Source organism: Falco rusticolus, chromosome 5 (genome assembly GCF_015220075.1).
Source record: "Falco rusticolus isolate bFalRus1 chromosome 5, bFalRus1.pri, whole genome shotgun sequence".
Classification (NCBI taxonomy): Eukaryota; Metazoa; Chordata; class Aves; order Falconiformes; family Falconidae; genus Falco; species Falco rusticolus.
In genome coordinates this window covers 42,779,844-42,806,321 of record NC_051191.1, presented here as the reverse complement: position 1 = coordinate 42,806,321, position 26,478 = coordinate 42,779,844, and the positions used below count along the sequence as shown (strand labels likewise).

Below are 26,478 nucleotides of genomic sequence, written 5' to 3'. Positions count from 1 at the left end.
TGAAGCTCACTTTCAAAATTTGTCATCCTGCTCAAACCTTGCTTACTTGAAAGTTCAACTCCACATATGCATTACCATGGAAAACCAAGCAACCTTCTTCTCAACAAAACCTCAAATGTGTTTAAAATAAAGTAACAAAGCGTAAGAGGAGAGAATCTGGGTGCAGAATTCTTGTGAATAAATGCAGAAGGTAGAAGCTGAATTCAAAACCTCTCCTGCTGCTGCTTGTTTCTTTGACTTGTGCTTTTAAGGGGGTGGGGTGGAGGGAGTGTGTTCTGTCCCTCAACTAGAATTTAGGATATTCTACTGGAAAGTGGGAGATCAGACATTGCAAATTGACTATAAGTATGTACCTCTCTCTGAGCAAGTGCTGTGACCAAAAGCTCTTCCTGCAGTAGAGGCTTGCTGTCAGCTGCTACAACCTCTTCCAGCAGATGTCTTTTTAGAAGCTTGGGCATCCATATCCCAAAGAACCCTGAAGTGCTTAGTCCTGAGGAGACAGACCAATACACCCTAAGTTAGGTTGCTGCACATTAGAAAAATGTGGTTAGGTTTTCCTGTTGGCTTGCTTAAGCTTTGTGAAGCACTGACTGTTTTTCACTGATGGTACAGCAAACCTGGATAACTATATGGGTGGTCTGGTTTGATCTGATGTGACTGGCTATATTATTTTGGAGCTAAATGTAAAACATGATTTTGAAACCTAGGGGGGCTTCTTTTGTTCCTAATGCTTCTTATTTTTTCTTCAGCCAAACATAGATAAATTAACTTCTATTAAAATATCATTCCACTTAACTGAATTTATCATTGCAACTGCATCAAGACATATCTGATGTTTTTGTTGTAGTTTAACAGTGAACGTAATTATTGGCCTCTATAAATATTTCAGGTTGTATATTATTTTTTCAGGCGAGGCAGTAAGATAAAAGACCTGTCATACAGGGGATAAGAAAGAAGGAAAAGTAAAGAGATAGACCATCTTGCTCAGAAGTTATTTGTGCAAAGGTAAGATAATTTTTCCTTTTAAATTTTAAATTCCCTTGCTAACTGGGGAGAAAAAAAGCTACAGGTATCAAGTTTCTATCTGTTAAGTTTCTATCTTTCCATTCAGTTTCTGTTAAGTGCGATCAGGGTAGTCATATAACATGTTCTGCATTTACCTCCATTTCTGTTTGTTGGAATTAACAGTTTGTGATTAATACAATTTTTTAAATTGTCAGCTCAGCTTTTAACTGAAGGGCTCATATCAAGTATTAACTAGAAAAGCAGCTAAAAGTATTTCATAGCTTCATGTAATTGAAGGCAGGCTTAATCATCTCTGCTGTTGGTTGCTGGAGAGACCAGGTGTTGCGACAAGTCAACTAGTAAAAAAGTGAGTCTGGAAAAATGGACTTAGAGGAAACTTGAGGTATTTTTGTACCAAACCCCAGAAGTTTTTTCTTCTAGAATAGGTCACAGATACGGTGATGGGGACATTCTGAATTCTTCGCTCTCATGATTTAGGTCCTAAGGTGAAAACGCCTGTTTTGGAAGTTTTGAAGTAAGCTTTGATTTTTCTTTTTTCAATTCCCTTCCAACCCCTATCCCTGCTCTTGTGTTTGAATAGCATAAACCTTTCAGTGTAAGAACAGAGATAGCCTTACTTGAAGTCAGTAGTAGCTGCTGAATAGTCATCTGTGTTTTATTATCTGATTTTTGTGAATGAAAAATCTGATTTGAGGATCCTGAATACAGTATTGTATAGAGTCTACTAGAACAGACCATTTCTATCTATAATGCGTAGGCATGGATGGCTGCACAGTGTTTTATCCCTGATTTATGTGTTTGAGCAGACAGAGCCTCTGAAAGCATCAATAATATGTTTAAAACAGAGAAGGGGGAGAAGGGCACCGAAACACTTTGAGTTCTGAGTTATATGCCCCTGGTGTTACTTTAAGTAACGTTTAATGCATCCTCTCCCTGCAACGAAGAGTTTTTTGGTGGTGTTTTTGTTGTTGTTTTTTTATATATCTTTCAGGGGTCCCTTCTGAAATGGTTCTTGTGTTAGTCACTCAAGAGTTAAATGTAGCTTTGGATAAAGAGGACTGTTACTGTAAGGTTTTTAAACTAGACTGCTCTGAAAAAAAGATAACCATTGAAGACTCTGAAAGGCTTTTTGGATGGTAACCAAGTTAAGGAAGCTCTGAGGTTCTTTGGCTTTGCTACTGGCTGCTCTCACTCACCAGGATCCTGGCACCCTATCGCTATGCCCTCATTGCCTCCATGGTTCCAGTTCTCCTGTCAGGGAATGCCACCATACAATAGGTCCCCTGGGGCTACTTGGATGAGTGACAACCAGCCAGCTCCAAAGTGACAAGTGTTTGAATGTCTAATTGGGTCAGCACACAGGTGCCTGCTCCTTATGAATGAGACGTTCTAGCTTTGCTCTGTGATGTTCTCTTGGTTTCTCTCATTTTTCCTACAGTTGTAAAACAAAACTGTCAATACTTTGATGTGAGAGAGTAGGCATTACAAAAGGAGAAGGGTGATTTCTCATTAGCCTGTTTTGGTTAAACTAGCTTTACCACTTGAATACTGACTGGAGGGGAGGCAAAGAAATTGATTGAAGTGCTGGAAGTTTGCTGATACTAATGGACGTTGTAATAGAAAAGAAAAAGTGGTTTATTTGGCTAGTGAAAACAAATACGTCATCTTACTCTTTGTGTTAGGTAGTTCTCATACAGGTTAGACTTACAGGCTTGGACATCAGGAAATGCATGGGAGAGAGAAAGAACTTGTTTTGTTGTTTCTGCACAATGAAGCTTTTCCCAAGTCTAACAAACAACTTGCCTTTATAAAATGCAGTCATATGTAGACACTTGAAGTGCAAGGGAACTGTTTTGTTGAAGGCTTGGTCTGTGCAGAGAAAGCAACTGACATTAATTCCATGGTCCATATTACTCAGATGTAGTTGCTCTTCTTTTGTCCCTTCCACAAAGAACCATAGAATACCTGGGGCTGGAAAGGGTGTCTGGAGATGGTCTAGTGCAATATCCCTCCTGCTGAAAGCAGGATCAACTAGAGAAACTTGCTGTTTGGACAACTGGTTCATATGCTTGACCACCCTTACAGTAGAAAAGTGCTTTCTTTTGTTCAGTTGGAATTTCATCTGTTTTAATTTGTGCCCATTGCCTCTTGTCCTGTTGCTGGGCACCACCGAAAAGTGTTGTTTACCTCTGCCCCCTCAGGTGTTTCTACACATCGGTAAGATCTCCCTGAACCTTCTCTTCTCCAGGCTAGAGTCCCAGCTCTTTTGCTCTCACCACATACATCAGATGCTCTAATCCCTTAATCATCTTTGCAGTCCTTCACTGGACTCGTTGCAGGATGCTTATGTTTTGCTTGTAATGGGGAGCCCATGAGTGGACCCAGCACTCCAGATGCATCTCGCCAGTGTGGAGTAGGGGGGAAGGATCATCTCCCTTGACCTGCTGGTAACATTTTTTCTAATGCAGCCCAAGATGCTGTTGTCCTTCCTTGCTGCAAGGGTACACTGCTGGCTCATGGTCTGCTTGGAGCCCAGCAGGACCTCCAGGTACTTTTCTGCAGAGCTGCTTTCCAGCTGGTCATCCATCCCCCATCCGGTACTGATGCCTGGGGTTATGCTTCCCTAGGTGCAAGACTTTTTAATTCCTTTTGTTGAACTTCATGAGATTCCTCTTGGTTTATTACTCAGCTTTTCAACGTACCTCTGAATGCCAGCAACCAGTTGGTGTTACCAGCCACTCCTCTCAATTTGTGCCATCAGCAAACTTGCTGAGAGTCCACTCTGTCCCATTGTCCAGGTCATTATTAAAATGGTTAAATGGTACTGGCTCCAGTATTGATCCCAGGAGTGCAACAGCAGTGATTTTCCTTCAGACGGACTTCATGCTTATCACAACGCTTTGAGCCCAGCCATTCAGCCAGATTTCAGCCCATCTTACTGTGCACTTGTGTAGTCTGTACTTCATCATTTTGTCTATGGGGGATTTTATGGGAAAAAATGTGTCAAAAGCCTTGCAAAAGTCAAGATAAACAACATCTGTGGCTCTCCTGTCGCCCACTGAGGCAGCCATTAGCTGGTCTGTTTCGCTCAGAGCTTCTCAGCACTAGCAGGTGCTGCTGGCAGGGTTGCTCCAGGAAATCAGTGTCCTCCCCAGTTCAAGGTTTGTTTAAAACAATATTGTCACTTTTGCTTTGGCTGACTTGAATGTGCATTTCTAAAATAGTGCTTTTTTAATGGTGTATACTTAAGTGTGAAGAGTAGTCATTTAAACATTGTAAAGTTTGAAAGCATTCGAAGTGGTATGAAGTCAGTGACATAGCTGTTGTCGACGTTGTTTATATAGCAACTGTTTATGTTCCTACCTTGCTGTCTTTACTAATAAAAAGACCTGCTGACAGAGATGAAAAATGAAGACAAAAAAAGGTTTGACGCAATGTCTTACAGCTGTTTGCTATGAGATAATAAATGGAAGAAAGGAAACTTTAAATTGGTAGGAATCAGAAGAATTCTTTGTAATAACAACAACAGAAGTACAATTTTTCAAATTTACATTATTCCTTGTAAAACTTTCATTGTGAAAAATGTCCTAATTCTAACAACTGGCATATCAACTAGTTTAATTTAGGAAACTTGATAGGAGAAATCATCTGGAATTGACAAGCATATTTTCAGTAAGATAATGTTTCTTAACATCAGCAAAGAGAGGATGAAAAGGATTTCTTACTCAAGAATGTAAGTATTTTTAAGTGACAGAAATTTCCTCTAGACATCAGAGACATTTTTAATGGATTGAAAAACGGAATGCTGTAGAAAGGAAACACTGCTGGATTCATCTGTGGAAAAACATGAATTCATTTATGCTAAAAATACCTGCCAAAACTTTTATTTAGTGATAATTAACTGATGTGTTCCATACATTCATTTACAGCTAAACAGTTAGTTAAACAGAAGTAGTTGTAACTTATTTAGGAATCACAGCCACTGTAGTTGCATTAAAACCTGCCCAGATGTAGTTAAGTGTATGGTTTCTAGGGTAATTGTAGTGTTCGTATAAAATGTTAGGTTTTCCCAGCTTTTCTTCTCACTTTAAAATCTTTGATTTACTCATATGTAAATTGGTTAAATTAAATGGACCTCTTTCTTCAGAGGTTATTTTTTTAGCTCTCTTGCAATGTGTTTTTTTCAGTATAGTAAAAAAGGACAGTGTGTAAAGAAAACATAAAATCCTCAGTTGCTCAGTTACTGATGTATAGTCTTTTCAGAAGAACTTTTGGTGATGACTTAGGAGTATTATTTTATCCTACATATATTATTGCAAATTTGAGTCAGTTCCTGCAGTAATCATGAATACAACCACAGTTACCATATAAACATTTTATAACTTTTTTTTAACATCATGCTAAAATGGGAGGGGAGGTAAAGAAAGGAAAAGAAACATTAAACCAGTTTTTGCTCTGATTTTTTCTGTGTCTTTGAAAGCTTTCTGAGCTTTCAGCTTCCTGCGAGAAAAGCAATGGTGAAAGATCTTGGGAATATATTTGAGCACCGTATTTTTCTTCCTTGCTGCTTATGCTTTCACTAATATCCCAACTGACTGTGAAACATACAAGGCAGCAACCACAAATATTAAGACACAGATTTATTCCACCTCATTTTAGGTGCTTGGTTATCACAGTCAAATTAACAGCAGACTTGTTTAACCTATTAGAATTGGTCCAGTTAAAAAGGAACTCAATTTTTGATAGGTAAATTAAAAAAGAATTAAGATTGCCTCATCTGCCTACCTATATGTCTAATGAAATGTGTGCGGGTACGAAAAATAATTGGTGCGTAAGTGCTAGTAAGGAGCAGAGAAGGCGGTAGTAAGTAGAAATGAGGGGGAATAGGAGGTCAGTGAGCTGCTGCAGAAACATTTGTGTGTGGAGCTTCAACCTATGAATTTCACTGCTATGAATTTCACTGCTGCTTTCAGCTCTTTTTTTCCAGTTTTCTTTATCAAGTTAGAATTATCATTACTCCTTTAGAAATGTTGTTGCACCCATTCTCACTATTGTTGTCCTTTTTAAAATGTACTGTTGCTAGTATAAAGTGGGCAGCTTTAGGAGGAATATTTTGTTACTGTTGTTTCTTGATAGTGAAACTATTGAAAAAAGCTAAAACTCTCAGTAAAAATCTTTGAAAATCAAGTTAACACACTTTGCTGTTACCAGATAGGATTTTTTAATCAGAATTAAGTTTTTCTATGCACCATTAAAGTAGCTTTTATTATTAATAGCTAGTTGTGTTTATTTCCAAATGTTTTGACTCTTGTAACAAAATACATGGTTACAGGATCGCAGAATGATTGAGATTGGAAGGGGCCTCTGGTGATCATCTGGTCCAGTCTCCCTGCTCAGACAGAGCTAGCTACAGCCAGTTGCCCAGGACCATGTCCAGACTGCTTTTGGGTATCTTCAGGGGTGGAGACTCCACAACCTCCCTGGGCAACTTGTGACAGTGCTCAGTCACCCTCACAGTAAAAAAGTATTTCCTGACATTCAGAGGGAACCTCCTGGGTTTCAATTTGTTTGTGCCTGAGTGAGCTCAGTACACCCAAATGATCTCAAAGCTTTGATTTTCAGAGATCTGTGACTGCACCTTTTCTGTCTTTCAAAGCTAGCTTTGAGTGCTTGCAGTTCAAGTGTTTTATTTAAAAATACACTGTTGAGCGTACGCACTGGGAAAGAAAACCACATACCAGATGTTTCTCTGGAATACTTGGGCTCGGTCCAGTAGTAAGAAAGCCTTCCCGAGCTTGGCAACAGTTCACCACTCAAAACTTATTTGAAACTTGGGAAGCACTCTTTTTCTGGATCAGTAAGAGGAGCAATTTAAACCATTTTAAATATTGGTGAAGTCAGTTCCATAATTCTAAACTGGTACCATCAAACATCTTCTGTTATGTTACTAGATAGAAAAAGAACCAAAAGCCAAGATGAGGCACTCTAACAAAAATGCTGTTTTCTTTTTTCAGTTGAAAGTTTCTCAGTGGTTGACAGTACTTCCTGTAGCTGATCCTGCTTTAATTACAGAACAACTACTAGGTCCCGTCTAGTTTTCTCTCAGTTAATAATACATTATCACCGGCTTGTGCATATCTTTGTTTTATAAAGAAGCACGGAGGGGCGAATAGGGGAGAGGTAGTGAAACGGTAAAGTTGCCATAAACTGTTATTACAGATCTGACAGAATAAAGCAAGTGCTTAAGTTGACCAATATTAAACAAAATTTTTAAGCTCCAACTGAAGTTTTTTTGTTTATGTGAGTGCATATAACTTGTAGTTGTGACTTAAGGCCTTCTGAAGTTTGGAAGACAGTGAGGTTTATATAGCTTTGTTAACAACCTTTCCCCCAGTAAAACAGTGATGCCTCAGTGGAAGTTTAAGTGAAACTTAATACACATGCTTTTACTTATTGCAGCTACTCTGTATGGCAAATATATATCATTTGATCTTTAAAAACGCTTCAAATTATGCAGTGAGTAGAATAATAAAATAATTTAGTTTTTGAGGTCTTCTGGTGGGCCTGGATGTCATCCAGTCCAGCCTCCTGTTCAAAGCAAGGCAAACTTTTGAGTCAAAGCAGATTATTCAGGACTTTGTCCCGTTCAGTTTTAGAAATCTTCATGGGCAGAGATTATACAGCCTCCTCAGGCAACTTAGTATGTCCTTAACTGCTGTCCTTAGAGATGTTTTTATTTAAGCCTGATTGAACTTTTCCTTGCTGTAACTTGTGACTATTACTTCTTGGGTTTTTTGTAGTGCACCATGAAGAAGTCTGGCTGCATGTTTTCTGCAACCTCTATTCCACTGTGACTTTAGGGATCGTATTGGGAATGTACAAAAGCCTTAGCATCGCCCTGACTCAATACTTTAATGCTTCCCAACAATATCTTACTATTTTATATAGTTACTTGTTTAAAGTCTGATTTTACTATATATTTTATGGCACAAGTTTATATGAGAAACAGGCAAAGAAACATAGTACTTAATATAACTGCTGCATTGTACCTTTTGTAATAAAATCCCAGAATACATGGGGTTTTTTCCTTGGGTATGTCATATGGAAGGCTTGGAAATGCTGAGGTTTTTTATGGAATGGTTTGCCAGCGTGTAAGCTCGTGCCCACATCTTCAGGAGTGTGTAGTAATAAAGAAAGAAGCTGAAACAAAGGACATAATCAAGATTTCAGAAAAACTTGTGATACTGTATGACACAAAAGATGAGCTTACAAAATCAGTTAGGAAAAGACCACTGGTATGGATTACAGCAGGATATAAAGGACAAAGGATAACAGCTCAACATGGAGAGACACAAATTGTTTAAGTCATTTGTTTTTTTTTATTAGTCTATAATAAAAGAAAAAATACGCAGTTTCTTGGGTTTATTATAAATTTATAGAAGGGTTAGCAAATGTAATGAACATACATAATACTACTGGATGACGTAGACAGATTTATGCATCAATAAAATGTAATGGATGTAACTAAAGGGATGAAGTGTGGCGCATTTTAATATCTGGAGGGCCTCAGCCTTTGTTGAAGGCCCATGTCCTTTTGTGGAAGAGGGTGGATAACCCTTAATTATCTGACTCCTCTTCTAGTGTTTTGCAACAGGAGTGTATTACGTCTAAATGCATATGAATATTTAAGTGACTGATACAGTGTAACACTTCTTTTTAAATTTGTACTATTTATTTCAAGGAAATTGTATTCTAAAAGCTTAAGGCAGCAGAGTCATTTGTGCATTATTGATTGAGCTACACGTTCATCTCTGAAACAAGATTTTCATGTTATCAGTGTTACAGATTGGTAGTACACAAAGAGATATCTGGAATGTAATTTCTGAGAAGCTGGGTATGTAATGGGCTAACAGATCTAGATCTGTGCTTAAGATAGAAAGAATAAAGGCAAGTAGTGGGTTGTAACTAACTTCCCCCTTCTCTTTTTCTCCCCAAAAAGATCCATGTCAGTTAGTTTCCCTATATCAGAAGCATCTAGTAACACCAGGGGAAGGCACAGAATGTATAGAAGGTCATTTACTGCTGAAAAGAATAGTAATTGCTCCATTGAATGGACTTTAATCATGATTTTGCTGCAGTCTTTAAATCTGGAACAGTATTTTGTTGTGCTATCTCCAGGAAAAAATACCAGTCCATTCACTAGGGTCTGAATAGCTTATGGTTTTTGAACCTCAGTTGCTCCTGCGTAACCTGAAGATAACCTTCTGAAACTAAAAGAAGTGTTAAGAGTAACAGGGTGGAAGCTGTATTTATTCGTCATGCCCTGCACTGGTCCCAACATGATGGTGTCGGTACATCACCCAGAACTAATTCCTTGCCTACCCTTGTCTTAGGAGGATGGGGCTGGTGCCTGATCTCAGGACAGTTGTCCATGTAGTTCTTTCCTCCTTCAGTAAGGGATTTTGCCTGTTTGCAATTAAGAGGCTCAGCAGGGACAGAGGAGAAGCAGCTTTTTAGTATCTCTTCTTCCTTTTTGTGATCAGAGGGAGAACTATTGGTGTACCCTAACTTGTTCTCTGCTGACTGTATCACATGTGCATCTGCAAGGTCAGATCAAATTTTAACATAACAGTTTAACTTCACTAGGGTTCTCATAACTTAGTCTGCTTTCTAAAATATGATTTGCAAAACAAAATGAGAAATTTAGTCCCAGTAACGCACATACTGTCTGTGGGTGGAAGACTGGACAGAAAAATAATGTTCAGCTTTTTGCTGCAGGCAGGTAATAGGAACTGTTCAGACAGTTTCTTATTTGTGTCCTATGACCAGTAATCTGACCCTTTCCTTGGTTGCTCCTTCTGGTAGAAAGCTGATTTTTCTATTTCCAGATTTTAATTTCGCTTTTCACTAGTAAGTGAAAATTCCTTTCTCTCTTTCATTGTACAGTCTCTCAAATGTCTTTTTAAAATTAAATACTCATTCTTAGTTCTTTAGGAATCTTACATGGTTTGGATACAAAATGAGAGAACCGATTCTTTAAATTAACACTTTTTGGAGGACAATTAAAAAACATCACTTCCAAACTTAAGTTGTATTGCTTAGTTTTACTCACAGAAACCCAAGTAGACACTGTACAGAACCCTAGGATTAAAACTGGATGTGTTCTAATGGGCCATCAGGTTGTGTAACTGTTGCATTCTTCTTCTGGGTGGAAGAATAAGTGAGAATTTGGTAAAAAATTGAACTTTAAAATAAAATACAATTGAATCCAGTACTTTTTTTTTTTTAAATGCAATTTTCAATAGTGTCAAAATTTTTAATGTAAGTGATACTTTTTCCAGGCTGTGACTTAGGAGACCCCTTCTTGATCTCTCTTCTCCTCCTTTATCCTGCAAGTGTACATATATTACAGTATTTTAAAAAATTGTCATGGTTTAACCCCAGCTGGTAATTAAGCACCACACAGCTGCTCACTCACTCCCCCCTCACCCAGAGGGGTGGGGAGGAGAATCTGAAAGAAATGTAAAACTTGAGGGTTGAGATAAGAACAATTTAATAATTGGAAGAAAATACAAAAGAAAGAATAATAATAACAATAACAGTTATAATGAGAAGACAAGAGCAAAGACATCCAAAGGTAAAGGGAGGAAAGAAAACAAATGATGCACAATACAATTGCTCACCACCCAAGCACAACTGCCCAGCTAGTCCCCAAGCAATGATCAGCCCACCATTGCTAACTCTCCCCTTCCACCCCCACCCCCCCTCCCCCCCAGTTTATATACCGAGCATGCTGTCATATGGTATGGAATATCCCTTTGGCCAGTTCGGGTCAGCTGCCCTGGCTGTGTCCCCTCCCAGTTTCTTGTGCCCCTCCAGCCCTCTGGCTGGCAGGGCCTGAGAAACTGAAAAGTCCTTGCCCTAGTACAAACACCACCCAGCAACAACTGGAAACATCAGTGTGCCATCAACATTGTTCTCACACCAAATCCAAAACACGGCACTGCACCAGCTAGTAAGAAGAAAATTAACTCTATGCCAGCTGGAACAGGACAGAAATGATGGAAGAATAAAAATACAAAGATCTGGGGAATATAGAGCTAGAAAGATTGGAGCTTCCAAAACATTTTTGGTTTCTATTGTTTCTCCTAAATAATTTACCCTCTTTACAAGTCTTCCAACGTGTGCTGCTCATCTGCTTCTCTATTTTTTAATGTGCTTTTATAGCTGCTGTGTTACTAGGACATGCTCAAGTAGATGAAAAGGTTACAATGCATTTAATGGGAGAAGCTTCTCAGTGAAGTGGGAAAAGCAGTAGAAAATAAATTGTATGAAGATCCTGAAATGAAATAAAATAAATAATAGTAGGGCTATGGAATTAATACCTTTAGTATGAATTTGTATGGAAAAAGCTTATCTTTAAAAATGAAGTAATAAAGTTAAGGTTAGCCCTTTGTGACAATACATTCCAACACCCTTAACAGGCCTGAGTATCTAATGTTTAGAAATCTTGATTTTTCTGAAGTGACAAATTTAAAAGTGATCACTAAAATATTTTAATAAAATGTGTCGTGACTGATTAAGGAACCGTATTCTTTGTAAACATTTTTTGAAATAAAACAGTTGCTTCCAAAAAACAAAAACTAAATAGGTTATTCATACCGTGCTAGGCATCACTGCAATTCAGTGTTACCTCAATTTACATCTTCCTGACAGATAATATAGAGTTTCAAGAACTGCATGAGGTACATAGCTTACAGTATTGTGAAATTATGTCAGCACTTTCAGGGTGTTTACTGCAGTTATCAGGCATTTTCTTTAAAGAGCAATTACTCTGTTGTAATTTTAGTATTTCCTGTCTTGCTGGAATTTTGAGTCCTTTTGTTTTATTATGGAAAATTATTTATTTTGAGTAGGTTTGAAACTGAGAATCTAAAATTGTTTCAGTTACTAAGAAAATATTTCAGTAACTTGATGCTCCTCTCCACTGTATTTCTTCAAGTTGTCATCATTTGAACCTTGCCAACTTGAAATATATGGTACTTAGTCAATTTGGAGGACCTGCCAAGAATGGAAGTTCTGTGTAAGAGAGGCTAAGTAACTGTAGAAGTTTAAATTGTCTAAGAAACACATTTTCAAATATGAAACATTTTCAAATTTAAGTTGTAGTGCTTATGTAGCAAGATCCAATAATTAGCTGAATAACTATCCCAGTTCTCAAAAGTGTTGCTCCAATGGAACTTCAGATTTTGTTTGGCGAGAACTTCTACCTTCTGTATATGGCTGTATTGAGCTCCGTGAATTTCGTCCAGTCAAAAATTGATTTTTATGTCTGGAGGCCTGTGGAGGAACTCTGCCCTCGTCACTGACTGTGGACAAGATGAATTAAGTATTACAGGCTGTTCCCTCTGGAGTCTTTCAGGGCTGGTCTACAGCTTGAAAGTTTTGTTGGCAATTTACTGGGCAATTAAATTCTCAGGAAGTACTTCAAAGGAAAATGGATGTTTGGCTGGCAGGAATGGCTGTTTTCCAGACAGAGAAGAGAAGAATGTTGCAAGGAGGATTTAAACCCTGTAGGTATTTTTAGAATAACCTACCACCGACTGTCGTATCTTCCTACTAGTTTTAAGATTGTTCAGACAAGTTTCTGCAGACCTCTGTGTGAAGTGGTAGCTCTCAGGCCACACTCCTTTCGAAGGTATCGAAGCTCCTTCACATCTAGAACAGCAGACTGCAGAAGAATAGCATGCTTCCACCTGTTAATGAATTTTAAGCAGTTGTAAAACTCGTAAGATAGAGCTGTATCTTGAATGGTGCTGTGAAATAGCATACAGAAAAAGTTCTTCCAGATAAGTCACATACTTAGAAGATGGTATTAGTTGCCTTGGACTGTTTGCAGAGCCCTTGAGAATCAGGTGACTTCAGTTCATGTAAAGTAAATGGATCAAGTTTCTTACAGTATATTTAAACGTTTTTTCACTGTACTTCTCCGTGTCTCATTGATTCAGCTAGTGTAGTGTTTGCTGTTGAAAGAGTAAAGACAGTATTTTGTTCTTTTCAGGCCTTTGGGAATGTGGAAAAATATAAGCATCTTAGATGCAGCACTTTGGATCTTTGGTTAATGAAATGTTCATGAATTCAATTAGTTGATATAAACACTGGAAAGACACAGAATATTCCTGAAGCCTGCAGATGATAAAGGTGGTTGTAGAATTTAATGGGAACCACGAAAAAGTTATTTTTCTGTGTTTACAGTTGAATCTTGTTTCTTTCCTTACACAGTTCCCACAAAACAGTATCTGGTGTGAAATACAGTTGTGATTCTCAGTGTCTTCACGTGTATGCTGCTATCAGTTTTTAACTTAGTTTATAAGTAAGCTTTTTAAGCTGAAGCTTTTGGAAAATCAATTTGTTCACTACAGAAGTATGCTTTGTTTAGTCATTTGAAAGTTAACACAAGTTTGGAAGAGCTGATGGGGCATTTTGTTTGGCTCACTTTTTGGCACCAATGCAGAAAAGTGGTTAGTAACTCATGCCTAAACTAGAAGGAAACTGGATCCACACCTGTTCTTTTAAAAATCAGAGTTGTCGTCCTTTTGAGGTGTTCAACTCTTGTTCACTGGTATCCCAGAAGTAAGTTAGGAAAAGGATTTTGAGAGCTTCATTCACCATACTGCTGCTGTTAAAAATCGTGTGGATAACCTGTATGCAGTATTGAGAAGTAGGAGGTAAAACTGGGAAGGGTGTTTGGCCCATATATTCTATTGAAACAATCACATTAAAGGCTTACCACAAACAAATGTATTATACTGAAAGTCATCAGCATCCTTGTGCCTTCCCAGCATTACTGCAACATTTAGATAATGCATTTTGAAACTGTAATGAGATCTGTTTATTAATTTAAAGCCATATCTTTGGAGGAACTGGGAGGAATGGTGAAGTTGGAGAGGATTTAAGTGATTGCATTTTGATATGAAGAGCTTTACTCCAGTGCTTGAAAAGGGAAGAATCACAAAAACGCTTCCTTAAACCTCTGAATGTTTATTGTGCAGTATGAAACTGAATAAAGGTATTTTTTGTTGATGTAACTGTTTTACTTAAAGCTCCAAGCAGGATACTTAGTTTTATTCTTCACACAAACGCGCTGTAGCAGCGTCTACTCTTAACCAAGTGGGACTAAGTACTCTTCAGGATCAGAAATAGCTTCCACAAAACAGCAGCTAGCATATCAGACTATTGGGTTCCTATTAGAGGGCAGTCTTACACAAGAATATACCTAGATTTTGGAAGATAGCATACTGCTATTGCTTCTTTGCTTTATGTATTCCATAGAAGCAGTTACTTGGGTTTTCTTGACTGTACAGTGGCCCACCTTCAGGAGTAACATAAACTCCCGAGAGTCTCGTGACTATGGCCTTTTGCTAGCTTAGACCTGAACTGGAAAAAGCCTAGTATACAGGTTTCCTTGTATTCCATAGTTGCATTGTCACAGTACTGCGCAAAGCGTTGCTGCATCCTTCTTCCATGCTCAGAGTCATGGTATGGTCTCATGACTGCACAACAGGTTTTCAGCTCTGATTTCTGGTTTCATGCTCATGTAACAGTACTTTGAACTCTCAGGAGAAAGAATTTAATTTTTTTCAGTAGTTTCTGTTGGCCGTGGTAGGCATTGCCTCACTGAGATTGCTAGTTGTTGTGAATACTGTACACAAACATCTGTCTCTTTTGTGTTCAATGTAATAGGGAACTTAGATGCCCAAACCAACAATGTGAATTCTTCTCTGGAGCTAGGTGCTTATGTCCTTATGGTGTTCAGTGCTGAGAAGTCTGATGCTGTTGTTTCTGGTTTTGGCCCGAGGTGTTGAAGTAGAATCTTGTGGCTTGCATGTACAGTATTTGATATTCTGGGTTGTTCATCACCAGCCTATTGAATATCCCCAAGTTGCATAGTATCCAGCAATGAATGACCTAACCAGTCAAGAACAAGGTTTTCTGCACCCTGATTCTTGCAGCTGCAGCACAACATCTCCTCTTCTTACAAAGCTTCAGCTCTTCTCCAACACCTGTTGCTCTGTGGAGGTCTCTGCTGTAGACTATAGATCTTGCCTCAGGGCTGCAGGGAACCTTCAAGATGAAGAGATGTTGCACAGAGAAGCGAGCATATAAGCGAAAGGTTACAGAGAACACAGGCTTAGGACACAAACAAACTGTAAGGGCAGTATGTGGGATGTGCATTTGTACCTTGACAGATGTCAGTGCTTATCTCTGTTAGGCAGGCGGTTACCTTCCTTGTCTGTTTGGTACAATAACTGCCTGCAACATGTTATCTCTCACAGTAGCTTCTCTCTGTGGAAACTAAGATGTGGGTTGTGCAACACCTTTGCTTTCAGGTGCTCTGTTGCACCCTGCTCTCTTCTTGCAGACCTCAGGAAAGCTGTATTTCTTTCCTGAATTTAAAGCACCTTAGTTCAGCGTAAGCTCTGTTTTGTTTCCAGGAGGCACTCACTCTGTACCAGGGTGTGTTGCTCCTTTGGTACTTGCACTCAGCCAGATAATGACCTTACCTGATTTGACCAACATGTTTGGATGCAATTGTCTCTAGTTGAACTCAACAGCAGAATTCCTGTTGACATTACTAAGTTAGGATATCATTTGTTATCATTGGGTATCTGTGATGAGATCGCATTCATAGTGGTATATGACAACTGATGGAATTAGGTTTAGGTTATTTATTTTACTTTTCTAGTTGATTTTTGTCAAGCTTTTTTCATCCATACTGGTCTACACTGGTTGGAAGATCCATACAAAGATATCTATGTTTTTTTCAGCTCAGTTCATTTGAAAGAGGGGTGGCCATGACAGGATATGAAAAGTTTTCTGTGGCATAGTATGTGACATTTCATGCAGCAAATACACTTGGCCCTTATTTGGACATTATGACTAAACGGTAGTTACGAAGCCATTGCTTTTTATGATACTGTAATTCTTTAGCACTCATTCACAATAGGAAATGGCTGAAGAAGCACACCATCCTGTGTCAGTGTAATTTGCTTTCTAACATTGTAACTTCTCAACTGTCTCAACATAGACAGATGGGTGTTCTTCAAACAGCTAAGCCAGCAAAAGTTCTTACAGTCTATCAGCCTGCCTGACTTAGTTTCTGCTGATGGGTATCACCTTCCTGTGTAAGCAAGGTAAATTAGTCATTTGATATTTTACCTGTTTCAAGCTTGTTAATTCCTTTGTTAATTATACCAGCTGGAAGAGGACATTTGTCTGTAATTTTACAGAACTCGTAGTATGCTAGTGATGAAATTAAATTGGGCATAGACTTACAGTGGTGGACTAGAAGCCAGTGTAACTTGGTGAAGAGTTAGGGGTAGTGGCTCTGTTTTTTTCAGGTGTATTCATGGAACCTTGTCTAGCATGTATGAGTCAAAGGATAGAGAACTAAAAAGCTTTGGCCCTAAACTTACTAGGCAGAGGCAGGAAGAATAACATCAGTTTTGAACAGAATTGAGCTAAAATCTCACTGGCCCTATAACATGATCAGTAAAGTACTAGATTGAGCTATGTGGGCACTATCATCAGAGGGGAAAAAATGCTTCCAGTATCACTTTGCATTCAGCTGGGATTAGTATTAGGATAGTAAAATGTAGCGGGTGATTAGATATGAGGGATTGCATTCTCTCTATTGCAAAAGGTGAAATCTAAAATCTGTGGTATGAAAATTCTCCAGTTAAGCCTTTTTTGCAACCCTTATAAGTCCTTTGTGAAATAAAAAAACCTGTTACCTTTGGGAAAGCATCTATGGAGCATCAACATTTTCAAGCTTTTATTAAATGATTACTTTATATAGAATTTGTGGAATATAAAGCAGAGATACTGTTTAGTAATGCACACTGAAGAATATGTAATCTCATGTTTATTCCACAGAGGCTTTTGGTTTTGTTTTGGGATTCGTGAACTCTCATGGGTCTTCTAAAAATGAGCAGATGTGAGTACTGTAGTAGCTCAATAATGTCATCTATCTGGCATCAGGAGCCCTCTTTTGCAGTAGTTAAGTGTCTTTTGATATGTGACGTGGTCCGGTAATGTTGTAAAGCTCTCTGGCTTCACTGAAGAGTAAATGACTGAGTATCAGCAGTTTGTAAAGCCTTTTAATACTGCTGAAAGAACAGATAATGACAGTGTACAGTGCTAGAACAAAACAACAAAGACTGGATGTACAAATGTTGATGGCCACTTAGTTTCTAAAATAATTACAGTTCATGTGGTTTTGGCTTTTACAACTTTGGAGTATAAATCCTTTTTGTTGATTTTCCATAAAGTGTTATTCAGGGAACACATTTCTGCAAGAAAACTGTCAAATGTTTAGCCACAGAAAGCAAAAACATTTCTTTGAAACCTGTCATCCAGTCATCTGTCAGTATATTCATTACTTTTGAAATGCCACCAAAGCAGCCATGAATTAGAAGGGGAGAAGTTGTTTGGAAAGAGGATATATCCTTCTCATGTTAAGATTTATACTAGCATTTTGTAAATAAATTACTGACCTAATCTAGTGGCAAAATGACAGAATATATTACAAATTTTGCTTGGCAAAACACAATAAAAATTGAATCTGTGGATTGTTCGCAAAATTCTTTTATCCCTGCCTTGTTTTGTAATTCCTTTAAAGCAAGTCGTGACAGCCTGGAAAAAGGATGGGCAGGCTCTCTGGGAACAGTGGAAAATTCTTTTGTGTCTACCTACTGCAGTACTTGGATCTCGTTCAAGTGGCAAAAGGAAAGGCTCTACCTACTCTCACTATCAGAGGAGCTGATATTTTTTTTTTCCCAACCTCTTTTGGAAAAGTATACTTTCTTTCCACAAGAAAAATTATTTTGTTTTTCATTGCCTTCTGTAATCAGTAAGATAATGTATAAATGAATTATGAATTTTTGAGTACCTTTAAAACTACAACTAGTTTAGTCGGAAATTTCCTGCAAAAGTTCTTGTGCCTTATTGCCATCAGATAAAGCTTCTTGATCCTGACAGACTGAGCTACTGCTGTGTGTTGTGACGTAGCTAAACAGAGCTAAATGCCTTTCCACTGGAAAACATCTTTCCACTCGGAAACCCCAAACAAATAAGGGATTCCTGCAGATTTGAAAAAAGGATAGTTTGTATGTGTGTGCTCACTCACACAGGTAAGAATGAGATCCATTTAAGACAGCATCATGCTGAGAGGGGAGGGAGAAGTCAGGTCAGGATGCTTGGTCAGGATGCTGCCTGAAAAGGCTATGAAGCTTTGAGCTCAAAACCAGTATTTGATTTCTTTTTGAAAGAATGTCACATCAGACTACTATAGATGAATGAAACGTGTTTTTAAAATCTCCTTTTTCCAATAACCTACATACTGAGATGCTTCTTGCCCAGTATTCAGGTCAAAAGTGGTATTTCTCTTTATCTTACTTTATTGACATTGCTTTAAAAGTTGGGGGTTTTTTCTTCCTGAAAGTATACCGACAGTTGAAATTAAATTAGTAGCCAGAACCTCTTGCAAATCTTTGTTCCCCTGTGAGCTTTTCTTTGACATGGCACACAGTTTAACTGACTATTTAGCAAAAAAATACTTTTAAAATTCTGATATAGATCAATGAGTTTTGATGGAGAATCTTGGGTTAGTTCTCGCTCTGTGTCATATTCTAGAGCACTATATTAACCTAACAAATATTCTGTCAAGTACCTGGCTTTGTCTGCACCCCTTTTCCATAAATGCCTTAAGTATGACTTTTCAGTTTCCTTTTTAATTGCTGCTTTGACTTCTATATAATTTGCAAATTATTTCTGTATCATTTGCAAACTGGTGTGCAAATGGAAAAGCTCTGTTGTGCCAGACGTTATCTGAGATGCAAGTGAGCGCAGGAACTGCAGTCAGGGTGCTTTTTTAAAGGAGCATTTTCATCAAAGCAACAGGTTCTGATGAATTTGAGGAATACAGTTCCCATTTGTCACAGGACAGACTAAATACTGTTTTCGTGTGTATATATATGTACACACATATATATTGCTAATTATATAATTACTTAAATTATCTAGCTATATAAATTATGTATACAACTAAGTTTCCTATCTTTAGAAGTAAAAGCCTTGAAATACAGAATTTACACTACTTAAGTTCATCCTGGTAAATATATGTGAAGGATGGTACCATGTTAGGCTTATTTTACAGGAGACTGTGTACATTGTGTGGTAGCTGCCTACTGTAGTGGGTTTGCGTGGCAAGGTTCTGGTAGCAGGGGGGCTACAGGGGTGGCTTATGCGAGAAGCTGCCAGAGGTTTCTCCCATGTCTGATGGAGCCAGTGCCAGCCAGCTCCAAGATGGACCCACTGCTGGCCAAGGCTGAGTTAATCAGTGACAGTGTCGGCACCTCTGGGACAGCATATTAAGAAGGGGGGTGGGGTGGGGGATGGAAATCTGCGCCAGCAGATGAGAGAAGTCAGACTGTGAGCGGAGCATCCCTGCAGCCCCCCAGGCCGGTGCAGACGGAGGGGCAGGGGGGGCTCCAGGCCCGGAGCAGAGGTTCCCCGGCAGCCCCTGGGGAAGCCCCTGGTGAGGCAGGCTGTGCCCCTCAGCCCATGGAGGGTAACGGTGGGGCAGATCCCCACCTGCAGCCCCTGGGGACCCCCCGCCGCAGCAGGGGGTGCCCGAAGGGGGCTGTGACCCCGTGGGCAGCCCGTGCTGGGGCAGGGTCCTGGCAGGGCCTGTGTCCCCGTGGGGAGAGGAGCCCGGGCTGGGGCAGGTTTGCTGGCCGGGCTGGTGACCCCGCGGGGGACCCAGGCTGGAGCCGTCTGTGCCTGAAGGGCTGCGCCCCGTGGGGGGGACCCCGGGCTGGAGCAGGTGTGAACTCTAGTCCATGGGAAGGTCTCACGGTGGAGAAGTTCATGGAGGACTGTCTCATGTGGGAGGGACCCCACACTGGAGCAGGGGAAGGGTGAGAGAAGCAGTAGAAACAACATGATGAACTAAACGTGACCCTGATTCCCTGTTCCCCTGTACTGCTTGGGGGAAGGAGGTAGAGAAGCTGGGAATTAAGTTAAGCCCTAGAAGAAGAGAGGGGTGGGGGAAGGTGTTTTTCTGATCTGATAATAATAAATTAAACTAATTTCTGCAAGCCAAGTCTTTTTTTACCAAGTGATGGTAATTGCTGAGTGATCTCCCTGTCCTTATGTCAACCCAGGAGCCTTTTGTTATATTTTCTCTCCTCTGTGAGGAACAGAGTGGTAGAGTGGCTTTGGTGGGCACCTGGTGTCCATACAGGGTCAAACCACCAAATCTACACTTTTTGGAACTGTGTTTTTCTTGATAAACCAAATAAATCTTATTTGAATAAATTAGCGTTGTAAAAGGTTGGTGGATACAAAACTCAGTCAGGGAAATCCAGTAAGGTTTTGACATTCCTTTTTACATGACTTAAGGAGTTTGCAGAACATAGTGCTTCTCTTCAGAATTAAAAATTCACATATCTAACAGACTACACTAGGAACAACGCTGCAATTCATTAGGAAGAACTACAAGGACATGTTTTGAATCATAAAGATAGTAAAAAAGAAATGTCAATGCCATTTTTTAAATGGAAATGTGCAGTGAAATTTATGAATGCATTTATCATCTTGTGAAATGTGTCTGAGACAGTGAAAGAAGAGTCAGTATGGGCTTTACGGGCTGCTGTTCTATTGCGATACAGATGTGTCACAGGTAAGCATATGAAGGCAGAAGATCCATTTCTGTTCTCTTCCTCCCCATGTGTGTCAGGAGTAACTCTACTGAGGTTAGTGCAGTTCTGTGTATGTGAAACAATGTAAACGAAGCAGAACTCGGTTGAAGTTAGGGTTCTTGTTAGCCAGATTGTTACATCTAGAATAATTTTTCTGTGATGTAGAAATTTTAGTGTAGGATTTTTAAGGGTGGGAGGGCTATAGGATTTTTCACTTATTTATAGAATCATAGAGTGTTTTGGGTTGGAAGGGACCTTAAAGATAATCTAGTTCCAACCCCCCTGCCATGGGCAGGGACACCTTCCACTAGACCAGGTTGCTCAAAGCCCCATCCAGTCTGGCCTTGAACACTTCCAGTGATGGGGCATCCACAGCTTCTGTGGGAAACCTGTTCCAGTGTCTCACCACCTTCACAGTGAAGAATTTCTTCCTAATATCAAATCTAAACCTACCCTTCTTTGCTCAAAGCCATTCCTCCTTGTTCTATCCCTACATGCCCTTGTTAAAAGTCTCTCTCCAGCTTTCTTGTAGGCCCCCTTCGGGTACTGAAAGGCTGCTATAAGATTTCCCCAGAGAACGAGGCTAAACAACCCCGGCTCTCTCAGCCTGTCTTCAGAGGAGAGGTGTTACAGCCCCTGATCATCTTCGTGGCCCTCCTTGGGACTCCCTGCGGCAGGTTTATGTCCTTCTTATGTTGGGTGCTCCAGAGCTGAATGTAGTACTCCAGGTGGTGTCTCGCAAGAGCGGAGCAGAGGGGGAGAATCACCGCCCTCATCCTGATGGTCACGCTTCCTCTGATGCAGCCCAGGGTATGGTTGGCTTTCTGGGCTGCAAGCACACATGGCTGGGTCATGTTGAGCTTCTCATCTGCCAACACCCCCAAGTCCTTGTCCTCAGGGCTGCTCTCAATCCATTCCCTGCCCAGCCTGTATTTGTGCTTGCGATTGCCTCAAGCCAGGTGCAGGACCTTGCACATGGCCTTGCTGGACTTCATGAGCTTCTCACAGGCCCACCTCTCAACCCTGTCAAGGTCCCTCTGGATGGCATCCCTTCCTTCCAGTGTGTTGACTGCACCACACAGCTTGGTGTCGTTGGCAGACTTGCTGAGGGTGCACTCAGTCCCACTGTCTGTGTTGTCAACAAGGATGTTTAACAGTGCTAGTCCCAGTACTGACCCCTGAGGAATGCCACTCATTGCTGTTCTCCACTTGGACGTCAAGACATTGACCGCAACTCTTTGAGTGTGACCATCCAGCTAATCCCTTATCCACTGAGTTGTCCATGTGAAATCCATGTTTCTCCAGTTTAGAGACAAGGATGGCGTCTTGATTGCTTTGCACAAGTCCAGGTAGGTGACAGCAGTCACTGTTCCCTCATCCACCAACACTGTAACCCCATTGTAGAAGGCCACCAAACCTGTCAGGCACGATTTGCCCTTAGTGAAGCCATGTTGGCTGTTACCAATCACCTCATTTTCCTTGTGCCTTAATGTAGTCTCCAGGAGGATCTGTTCCACAATCCTGCTGGACACAGAGGTGAGACTGACTGGCTTGTAGTTTCCTGAGTGTTCCTTATTTCCCTTTTTAAAAATGGGGGTTATGTTTCCCATTTTCCAGTCAGTGGGGACTTCACTGCATTGCCACAACTTCTTAGATCTGAAGGATGGTGCCTTAGCCACTTCATCCACCATCAGGGTCCGTGGATGTGTCTCATCAGGACTCATGGACTTGTGGACCTTCAGGTTCTTTAGATGGTCCCGAACGTGATCTTCTTGTACAGTGGTGTTCTGGTTTCAGCTGGCATAGAGTTAATTTTCTTCTTAGTAGCTGGTGCAGTGCCATGTTTTGGATTTGGTGAGAATAATGTCGACAGCACGCTGACATTTTTAGTTGTTGCTGGGTGATGTTTATACTAAATCAAGGGCTCTTCAGTTTCTCAGGCCCTGCCAGTGAGAGGGCTGGAGAGGCACAAGAAGTTGGGAGGGGACACAGCCAGGGCAGCTGATCTGAACTGGCCAAAGGGATATTCCATACCATGGAACTTCATCCTGACTATATAAAGCTGGGGGAAGAAGAAGGAAGGAGGGGACGTTCGGTGTTATGGCACTTGTCTTCCCAGGTATCTGTTACACTTGATGGAGCCCTGCTGTCCTGGGGACGGCTGAACACCTGTCTGCCCATGGGAAGTGGTGAACAAATTCCTTGTTTTGCTTTGCTTGCGTGTGCAGCTGTTGCTTTACCTATTAAATGGTCTTTATCTCAACCCACGTGTTTTATCAGTTTTACTGTTCTGATTGTCTCCCCTGTCCCACTGTGTGGGGGGAGTGAGCGAGCAGCTGGCTGGGGCTTAGTCGCTGGCTGGGGTTAAACCAAGTGTGCAGTTCATTCTCCCAGTCCCTGCCGTCTGCGACTTGTGTGGCTGGAGCACTTGCCAGTGAAAACTTGAGGCAAAAAAAGTAATTGAGAACCTCAGCCTTCTCCATATCCCAGGCAACCAGGTCTCCTTTTTCCTTCTGGACAGGGCCCACGTTCTCTCTGGCCTTGCTTTTATCACCGACATACCTATAGAAGCTTTTCTTGTTGCCCTTGTTGTCCCTGGCCAGATTTAATTCTATCAGGACTTTAGCTTTCCAAACCTGATCCCTGACTACTCAGTTTCTCTATATTACTCCCAGACTACCTGTCCTTGCTTCCACCCTCTGCAGACTTCCTTTTTGTGTCAGAGTTTGTTTAGGAGCTCTTCATTCATCCACACAGGCTTCCTGGCATTTTTGCCTGACTTCCTCTTGTTGGGATGCATCGCCACTGAGCTTAGAGGAGGTGATCCTTGAATACTAACCACCTTTCTTGGGCCCCACCTCCCTCCAGGGCTTTATTCCATGGTACCCTATCAGGCAGATCTCTGAAGAGGCCAGACTCTGCTCTCCTGATGTCCAGGGCAGTGGGCTTGCTGTGTGCTCTCCTCACTGCCCTAAGGATCTTCAGCTCCACCATGTCATGGTCACTGCAGCCAAGGCTGCCCTTGAGCTTCACATTCCCCACCAGCCCCTCCCTTGTTGGTAAGGACAAGGTCCGGCATAGCACTTCTTCTCATCTGCCCTGCCTGTCCTTCCCGAAGAGCCTGTGTCCTTCCATTCCAACACTACTAGCCACAGGAGCCGTCTCCCCACATCTCTGTGATGCCATAAGATCATAGCCCTGCAGGTGTGCATGAGTCTCTTAACTCCTCTTGTTTATTCCCCATGCTGTGTGCATTTGCATAGAGGCATTATTGCATCCTGCAGTTGAATGTGTTTAAACCTGAAAAGTGTTACCATCTAGGAGGAAATGGGATATGTCCAAAGAGCTTCCTTTTGTGAAGGAAAGGGAGGAACAGTCCCAGAGACTTTGAATGGTTAGGCCGCATCTCCACTGCTGTGCATGGAAGAAGGCAGGAGGAATTCAAAGGTGGGATGAAGTTTAAGATGAAATCGATCAATTCTGAATTATTACTTACATGACCTGAAGCTATTGAAGCCTATTCTGGACATATTTAAATGTCCAGTAGGTAGGGAGAAGTTCAGCATCCCTTTCCCATTGTCAAGTTGATCTGTTGGTAGCCTGGTGCTTATAGTCTAACTCTGTGTCATGTTTTGTCCAACGTCTTGTCCTGGACATTTGAAAAAAATATTAAAGACTGTGTGTATTTTGAAGTTGCTAATATGAGACAAGGATTCCAACAAGTTACCTCAAAATAAAATGCATCTTTTGGTTTTCCATAACTATTAAGCTTTAAGTGATTGAACGGTATAAGATTCTGCAGCAGTGGCTTGCTAAAGTGAAAACTAGTTTAAAAAGAAAATATGGCTGTGAGTCATAGGGACATGAAGAAACTGGGTCCTTGCTGAAGGCCATGCGAAGGAATGGTCATATTGAGCAACTGATTAGTCTGAATGAAAAAGCTAAGTATAAGTAAACTTTGAAGACAGCAGCATGAGAGAATTCCTTGGGAAATGCAGTAAGTCTGTAATTCTGAGAAGGTAATTCTTTCCCATAGCAAAGTAGGTGAAAAGAAACTCTTTGGGAGGCTGCCTTTGAATAACATGTTTTAACCTTTATGGACTTTGTAGAGATTTGAAAAATCATGATGGATGTTGTTGGCTTTCCATTTATTGAGTCAAATGGAGTAAGCCAGACGTATTAGGATCTTTCTTTTATTTTAAATTCTTTTTAAGAAAAATACTGTGCATACATACCTGTTTTTAGATATTTGACTCTGCTCTGAAGTAGTTTTCTTTGGCAGAGTATTCCTTGCCAATGCTTCAGGAGGAACAGGTTCAACTTAAGACTGATGGGAATACTACAGTATGGCATTCAGCCAACCCAGATCTATGAGGACTCAGGCTGGGGATACAGTTTCACATGATACTTTACTTTTTTTAATTTCAGGCTGTCATCCAAAAGAGGTAGTTCCTTTGGGAAAATCTCTTGACATGTCAGAACCTAATCTTTTCTTGCATAGGTTATTCTCTTGGATCAGTGAACTAATGTAGCTCACTGGGGATACTACAGTTCTTACATGCAAGGAGAGAGGGCAGGAACTTTCAGTGAGGAGTAGAGGAAGAGCTCAGAACCTCTGCATATCTTCTTGACAGCTACTTGTCACTAGATCAGAGCAAACCTAGTGTGAAATTCCACCCCTAAATAAAGTGTCAACTTTTTCACTTAAGAGAAAGGCAATGCTGGAGAGAACTCTAAGGACTGCTCTTACAAAACAGGGAGTATGGCCAGTGAATGGATAGTCCTAATTCCACCCCCCCAGCTAGGTTCTATTCTAATGTGTAGAACTCAGCTGCGTAATTCTGTGACTCTGCCCAGCAAACCAAAGAAGGAAAGTCGTCGTTCTGGTCTCCATGCACCTTCTTTCTCATATCTGCAGTGGTTTGGGATATATGGAGTATTAAATACTGAAGTGTACCTTCTAATAAAGTACTTTGATGATCAAGAGACTACAGTGATTGCTGGCAAAAAAGAGGAAATTACTTTTCTAATAAAGCCCTTCATGCTTTTATAGTAGCAAAGGCTATATGTAGTAGTATGGCCAACTTCATTTCTGCTCAGCAGTCAAGTTAGTTCTGGTTTAATTGTATTTGTCTTCTCAACTCAGGTTTACCTGAGTGCTATTTTTTGGTGCAGGTGCCTTGACCCAAATATACTGGGAGTTGTTCACTTTGTTTAAAACATATTTTTAACTATAGTTCTGTCCTTTTAAAAACTTTGAGTCTTTCCTTCCTTTTTCTGTTTTCCCCCAATGTTCAATATCTCTGCTAAACCAGTGCAGTGACTTAGTTAAACTTTCTCTGATTAAACATGTGAGAAAGCCTATGTGTGAAGTTCAGAGCGTCTGAGTCATGCCGACTGTTGGCTTTATGTCTGGAAATTCTGGTTTTTGATATTAAACATAAAGGTATATCACACTTTTCCCAGCATATACTGATGTAAATTCATCTTGCAAGTTGAAAATAGCCAAGATTGTCAGCCGTTGTGGCAAAAAGGAACGTTGTTTCATTAAGCAGAAATTTTATTATCGTACCTGGCAACTACCCAGCAGCAAGCATTATATGTTAAAATGCATGTAATTTGTTGGACCCAGCCTAATGCTGGGAACCCACTATCAAGATTAAAGAAGAGTGAGAAAAGGTCTTACTTC

General features: G+C 40.4%; 1 protein-coding gene across 28 annotated transcripts in view; it reads left to right on the top strand.

Annotated features, from left to right (window-relative positions):
• Positions 1 to 26,478, top strand: part of NRCAM (neuronal cell adhesion molecule) — a 166,122-nt gene that overhangs the window by 52,018 nt on the left and 87,626 nt on the right. For 27 of the 28 annotated variants that reach the window (XM_037389661.1, XM_037389662.1, XM_037389663.1 and 24 more), the window contains exon 2: positions 910 to 1,005. The exons of the other annotated variant lie outside the window; for it this stretch is intronic. The gene's annotated coding sequence lies outside the window, so the exon portion shown is untranslated. The remainder of the gene's footprint in view (positions 1 to 909; positions 1,006 to 26,478) is intronic. 28 annotated transcript variants of the gene reach the window in all.